Source organism: Solanum lycopersicum, chromosome 4 (assembly GCF_036512215.1).
Source record: "Solanum lycopersicum chromosome 4, SLM_r2.1".
Taxonomy (NCBI): Eukaryota; Viridiplantae; Streptophyta; class Magnoliopsida; order Solanales; family Solanaceae; genus Solanum; species Solanum lycopersicum.
The window spans coordinates 22,062,666-22,070,424 of record NC_090803.1 but is presented as its reverse complement, the minus strand read 5'-3'; positions in this window follow the sequence as shown (position 1 = coordinate 22,070,424).

The following is a 7,759-nucleotide window of genomic DNA, read 5'->3' as shown; positions in this document are numbered from 1 at the left end:
CCAGGCCTAGGCGGTGTAGGGATCTGTTTTGGTCAGAAAGGAATGAGGACATAAAGCAAGATACTATACTGGAGAAGAGGGAGCGTCGTTTGGGGAGGAGTAAGGCGTCTAGGGAAGCAACAATTCTTGGGTAGATGAGGATTTTATGGGAAAGGAAAGAAGAAGAACGTTGGCTTCTTCTTTATGTATTGGCAAAATATTACAAGCTCTAAATTAATTTGGGCCGTTTGATCGGAGGTTAAGATAAATTAGGAATGAAAAGAAATATTTATATATTATATATTAAATAGTGGTAAAAGTTGAACTAACTATGACCGTTAGATTTAATCATAGGGTCGAAATTGATCTAAAGAAACATAATTCATGTGCTTGCCTGCGTGATATACATGGATTGGCCAGTTAAAAAAGACATGAATTGCCAAAATGGCTTAAATTAAAATCATTTATATTAGTATAAATTTAAGGAATTCCATAGTGTAATACAATAATTATATTCTGTCCTGACAAATTTAGTTTTACTAATAATTCCATTAATATGATGTAATAGAATAATGAACAAAAAAAAAAGAACGGATGATGGAGTAAGAAGAAAAAGAATACCTAGAGACGGCTGATGTAATATAGCAATGAACAAGAAGAAAAAAGAAGAAAATAAGAACAGATGATGAATTAAGAAGAAGAAGAACTATAGACGGATGATGAAGTAAGAAGAAGAAGAAGAAGAAGAAGAACAAGAGAACAATGGTCCAATTTTCAGGAATTTCAATTTTTTTGAATTTTGAAATTCAAAATTTCATATTAAATGTTGTAAAACGTTTTTAATTAAAATTAATAATTCAAAATTTAAAAAGTGATTTAGAAGATTGAGTGTTTTAGTGGAGAAAAAATAGGCATGATATTAGGGAGTGTGTGTTATAGGAGAGAGAAGGTTATGTATCTCTAAATTTCTACTAAAATTAAAAAAAAAGAATTATGTAATATTTATAAAAAGAAGGGAAAATTAGAGAATACTAAACTTATAGTTGTGTATTTAAGTTATTTTTCCTTTATATTATATCATCTTCTTTATTTAATAGTCAAAATTTATTAAATTAAATATGACTATTTTACAAGATTAGCCTTTGTTTATTGATAAAATTAGTAACTCTTAAAAATTAAATTAACAATTAATTAATTAAGATTTCAAATTGTAGGGAAAAATATCTATTGTGAAAAAAGAAATTATATTTGAACAAAAAATGAGATCCGTTTTTTAAAAACATCATTTATTTTTTAAAAAATGAGTAGTCATATATAATATATTTATTCATTTTTTTTTATAAGAAACGACATCTATAAAATAAATTTATCAGCTAAAAAATAAATAATTAAACAATATTTTTCTATTCTTATAACATATATTATTATTATTATTATTATTATTATTATTATTATTATTATTATTATTATTATGCGGGGAGCCAAAGTTGGGTGTCTAACAGCTTGCCCCTTTCTTTGTCCATGGAAGAGAGTAAAGAAGATGTGGACAAAGAAATATTGACACAATCCAATTTTAGGCGATCCATGAAATTTACTTGAGTAATAACTTGGCAAGAACGTTTATGGAGTTATAACCGAACTATTGCCTTCGAGCTGCCTACATATCTCAGGCTTCATAAGAAATCAGGCCATATGTAGTTCGAGAGTGCATAAACATAGCAAATTTTGTTCAAACAAAATTTTAAGTATCAAATTATGGTAATGCTGAAATATTTAGGTGGTGAGGTGTGCAGAGATTAGCACGAATAGAGGGACGAGATATAGTTCTAGAAGGACGTAAATGCGCCGTAGCAATTCATATTGAAGACTTAAGGCAGAGGGATGAATTTTCAAAAATGCCCTAGTATCGAGCTGAGACCTGCAAGAGCTATAAGTAAGTTGAAATTTTGATGTTTGAAAATCGAGTCGAGTTGAGTTTTGAAAGTGAATCCTTGACGTAGCTAGTGATTCTTGACATTGCACTAACTTGTTGTAATTTGCTGCTGAGAGGGAGTTCCTCGTTGTAATATGTTATCCCACAAAGGATGTAAAAAAGGTGAAAAGTACCTGTTGCGGTTTAAAAATTATAAATTAAAATAGTAATGTAAAGAGTAGAGTAAAGATATTCAAACAATTGTTGTTGTCTTTTGTGTTGTAGGTAAACTAACTTGTAATGTAGAGGCCCTCGGCTGACGGAACTATTTTAATGTAAAGGACACATCTGACTACATAAAATAACTTGAAATGTTGAGGCCCTCGACTGACGGGTCTGTTGTAATGTAAAGGCCGCATCTGACTGCGTAAAATAACTGTAATGTAGAGGCCCTCGATGGCGGGGCTGTTGTATTGTAAAGGCCACATTTGGCTACGTAAAATAACTTGAAATGTAGAGGCCCTCGACTGGAGGGGCTGTTGTAATGTAAAAGTTGCATTTGACTGCGTAAAATAACTTGAAATGTAGAGGTCCTCGACTTGCGAGACTGTTGTAATGTAAAAATTACATCTGACTACATAAAACTTGTAAAGTAACACTTGATTGTTAGCGTATAACAACTTTGCTACGCTTGTAATACCTCGGTCGATGGAGCTTTGGTGATGTCATTACGATATTATTCTTGATTGGTGAAGTTGGATGAAATTTGCTATATACAGGCCCCGCTTGGTGTAGCTTTGGGTGACGTTTCTATGTACAGCCCCCGGTTGGTGGAGCTTGACGAAGTTTGCTATATACAACCTTCAATCGGCGGCGTTTGAGTGACATTTGTTATGTACAATCCCCAGGCTTATGGAGTAGATGGTGGTCTCCGGTTGGCAGAGTTGTTGATGAGGTTAGTTTACAAGCTCCAATTGGTGGAGTTATTTTGACCAAAATTATCCATCCTACTTTCCTACGAGGGGCCCCTTTTCTTCAGCTTTTGATCTAGACCTTGAGAGTACCTGCAAAAGTTAAATGAAGTATTTTTATACAAAAGTTTTCAAATTGAAGTACTTCCGAAAAACTAAAGTATCGAAAGAGTATTTTGGCTCATGATTGTGAGAAGTCGAATGACGTTTTTGGTCATGCTCCGAGACTTCATGTTATTTTCCTTGATTTCTGTATTCCTGCACTTAAAGAAAACTTTAGTTTGTGAGGGGCGTTGATTTGTATCGACTCGCGTACTGAAGCCTCGTCACTAGAATTCTTCGACACCTTGTCAGCCCCGGACATAGTTTCTTAACCTAGAGACTTGGTAGGTGGATGGGTAGAAAATATTTTTTTAAAACAAAGTCCGCTCATTTTCTAGAAAAATAAGTATATTGTGTATATTATATATATATATATATTAATTAATTAATTATCCGGCATTTTAGATTATGACATGTTTCGAAGTTCATCAAGCTTTTCATTTTGTTGACTATATCCAACATAGTCATGTTGTAGCTTTTACTCATTTGATGAAGCTTTCCTAGATCTTTTGCCAACACTGCACTGATCGATATTCTTCAAATTCTGAGATTATGATAACTATGAGGAAGTTTTTCTAGGGTAAGAAGAAAAATAGGAATTATGCAATGCATTGATCGAGCCTGACTTAAACTGCCTACATATCCCCAAAATAGGAATCAAATGATAACATAGTTCAAATACAATAGAGAGAGATACATGTATGAAATGCAATGACCAGGCTTGACTCAAGCTGCCTATGTATCCAAGTGGAATCAGGTCGTAAAGTAGTTCGATTACAATAAGAAGGTGAAAAATATGCAAGAGGAATGTAAGAATATGTATGTAGTGCAATGATCGAGCCTGACCCAGGCTTCCTACGTATCCAAGCGGAATCAGGTTAGAACGTAGTTCGAGTACAACAGGAGAGAGTGAGAAAAAATGAAATGCAATGTCTGGGCCTGACTCAGGCTGCCTACGTATCCAAGTGGAATCAAGTCAGAACGTAGTTCGATTACAACATGGGAGAGTGAGAAAAAATATGCAATGCAATGACCGGGCCTGACTCAGGCTGCCTACGTATCCGAGCGGAATCAGGTCAGGACGTAGTTCAGATACAAAAGGAAAGTGAAAAATATGCAATGCAAGGGACTAAAACTGACAAGGATTGCCTACGTATCCCACCAAGGGAATTCAGATCGAGCGTAGTTCTAAATACATTGAAATGATGATTTTGGATTTTCTAAGGGAGACGATTCGATGTGGGTTGCCTACGTATCCCACCGTGGGAAGTCAGGTCTTGACGTAGTTTTGTTACATCAAAATGCAAAAGTACAAAAATAAGCGCTAAGCTTGAGGTCTTCAGATATTGTATTTCTTGATGGCGTTTGAATTGATCGGCTTTGTGCTGACTTTGCCGTCCATTTCTGCTAAGATTACTGCTCCTCCAGAGAGCCCTATGAACAAAAAAATAGATCCGTCTTTTAAGAACATAATTTATTTTTAAAAATAGAGTAGTAATATATAATATATTTATTCATTTTTAATAATAAACGACATCTGTAAAATAAATTTATCAGCTAAAATATAAATAATTAAACACCATTTTCTTATTATTATAACATATATTATTATTTTTATTATTATTATGTGGAGAGCCAAGATTGGGTATCAACAATCATGATTTGGATTGGAGTACTATTTTTTCATTCAAAAATCTTGATAAACAACAATACACCAAAAATATTATTGCAACCAGTGTTCTTGAGTCTTGACAGACATCAATACAAGAAAATTATTAATATTAAAAAAAAAAATTTGAAAGGATTTATGAAAACTTATCAATGGGAAAGAAAATGGTGTTTGATTGACAAAAGTGAGAAAGAAAGCTTTTAGTTATGAGATAAAATGGCACGCCCAAAGCAGAGAAGCCATGATTTATTATTTGATAACTTATCAAATCAGTCTGAATGTTGTTATGCGTCTCCTACATATCTGATTCGTTCAGACCTCTTCAGACCCATTAAGAGATTTTTTAAAAAATAAAATAAATGAACTTAATGGGCTGACTCTGAATAATTCAGATTCATACCTAAAAATCAAACGTACTTAATGGGCTGAATCTGAATAATTAAAATTCTGACCTCTATTAAGTGCAAACAAATGAGGCCTTAGTGAATAAAATAAGGTTATTGAATAAATAATTTGAATTCAATTTGAAGAAATATTTTAATTAATTGGTCCAATTAGTGTAGTATTCTCATTAAAAATAAAGTAATTGTGCGTGATACAATAGTGAATAAAGATAATACCAATATACTACAGAGTTAATCTTTATTACAGGTTGCATTCACTTTTTGAGATTACATTGGAGACTTTAAAATAAGGAGAGTAAATAATAATTGTATTATTTATTTGATAATATAATTTTCATTTCTTTAATTAAAATTAGCTAGGATATACAAAAAATATACAAAATAGTGTTTGGTTTTATGTTAGATAATATACTCTTTGAGTAATTTTGATATAGAAAATGATAAAAATACATTTAAACTATTTGAGAAGATGTGAATATTTTCTTTATTCATATATTGAATTAAAAATATCCCTTACTCATATTTTTACTCTTGAAAATTAATATTTATTATTTTAAATTATTATTATTATTATTATTATTATTTATTACGTATCAATTTTTATCGAATAAAATTAAATTCTAACTCAACTCTCTCTTATCATACTAAATTAGCATAATTAGTAATATAAGGACTATTAATACATCAAGGATCATTTTCTATGGAAAGATTGTTTCATATTATTTTCTCTACACTAAGCATAAATAATTTTCAATTAATTTAAATTCATACTTTGAATTTTTTGTTTGTAAACATTTATATTCATCATAAATTTCAATTGTTTCATAACTTAAATATGTATGTTAGGTGTGTGTATTTATCGGTCCGGTTCAAGTTTATAGATTATTGGGCTCGATTTATCATCAATTTTCAATTTTCTTTTTCAAATACGCTTAACCAATAATCATATCAATAAGATATTTTTTTTATCAAAGTTTTGTTTATCAGTTTTGATATTTAATGGTTCAATTTCTGGTTTCAGTAATACATAAGAAAATGTTTATAAAACAAGATATACGACTAGTCTAATAAGTTTGACGCAACAAGACAATAATGTAACATACAAAAGCTCATAAAATAGAAACATTAATAATTAACATCAAGTGTAATACAAAAATAAATAAAAAAGGAATAAAATTCTTACTTTAAATTTTGATGTTTTGTGTAAGTTGAAGTTGTGAACTCAAATACAAGTAAAGTATGAATTGAAGGGTAGGGCCAATCACAAAAACTTGTGAGGTCTTGAAATTACAGTTTAATATTTATATACAAGTAAAAGTAATAAATTACTACAATTTTAATGGATTACCCATTTACCCAATAACTCAATAATAAAAATCAATATCAAACTCATAACTTGATAATATCTTTTTAGTAAAATTATTAATAATTATTTACCCTAATCATCCAATAGCAACAAATCAATAACAATTTTTTTTGATTTATCGATGGTTCAATTTTACACACTCCAATGTGTTATGTAAATTTATATTGTTATTTCTATATTTGTCTATAATATAATCATATGTTGTTAAAATACTTTTAATTTTATTTTAAGTAATTTTTTTATTGGTTTGGCCCTTTTTTTGTAGGTCAAGAGTTCGAGGCTGGTACACTCTTGAAAATCAACGATGTTGGTATTTTAAAATACCTTTAATCTTTATTTAAAAGTCAACAATGTAGGTATTCTAAAATACCTTTTAATTTTTATTAAAAGAAATTCTCTTTGATTACATTCTAGTGTTTTTTGTTTTTTATTGTCGAAATAAAGAAACTCAATAAATTTAGTTTTTGTTTTATGACTACACATTTAATTTTAAATTAATTTAAATACATACCTTTGAACTTTTTTACTTGTACACATTTATACTTATCATAAATTTTTATTGTTCCATAAATTTATTGCATATTTTATGTTAAATTTGTATTGCTATTTTTATAAGGGACGATTTTTTAACCATACAATTTAAGAGCTCTAATTACATGAAAATATGAATATTCTTTTTCCTTTACATAGCAATATTTAAAAAAAATCAAATAATAAAAAAAATGAATTCCAACTTAGCCACGCTTATCACTTTCCCATAATTTACTCCAATTATTTTACCTTCTCTTATTTATTCAAATTTCGTATATAGTATAGTTGTTTTCCATCAAGAACAAAACTCTTTTCTTTGGTAGGGGCTAATAGGTTTGACTATCGACCATGAATATCAATAATTTCTCAATTCTAATTCAATACAATGGGCGATGAGACTCATCAGGTAATTATAAAAAAAGAATGTTAAGACCTTTTGTCAACAAATCTGCTGGTTGATTCTATGATGATACATATACTTTGGTAATTAGCTCTTGTTGAAGTTTCTCCCTTATAAAGTGACAATCAATCCCTATGTGTTTTGTACGCTCATGATACACTGGATTAGAGGCTAATTGTATAGATGATTTGTTGTCACAACAAACTTGAACTGGTAACTTAACTTCCAAGTCTCTTAACATACCTACTATCCAAACCAATTCTGCTACAGTAGAAGCTAGACTTTTATATTCAGCCTCAACTGATCTTCTTGTGACAACATTTTGTTTCTTAGCCTTCCAAGATACAACTGACTCTCCAAGCCTAACTATATAACTAGTTACAGACTTCCTTGTAAAAGGACATGCTGCCCAGTCAGCATCACAA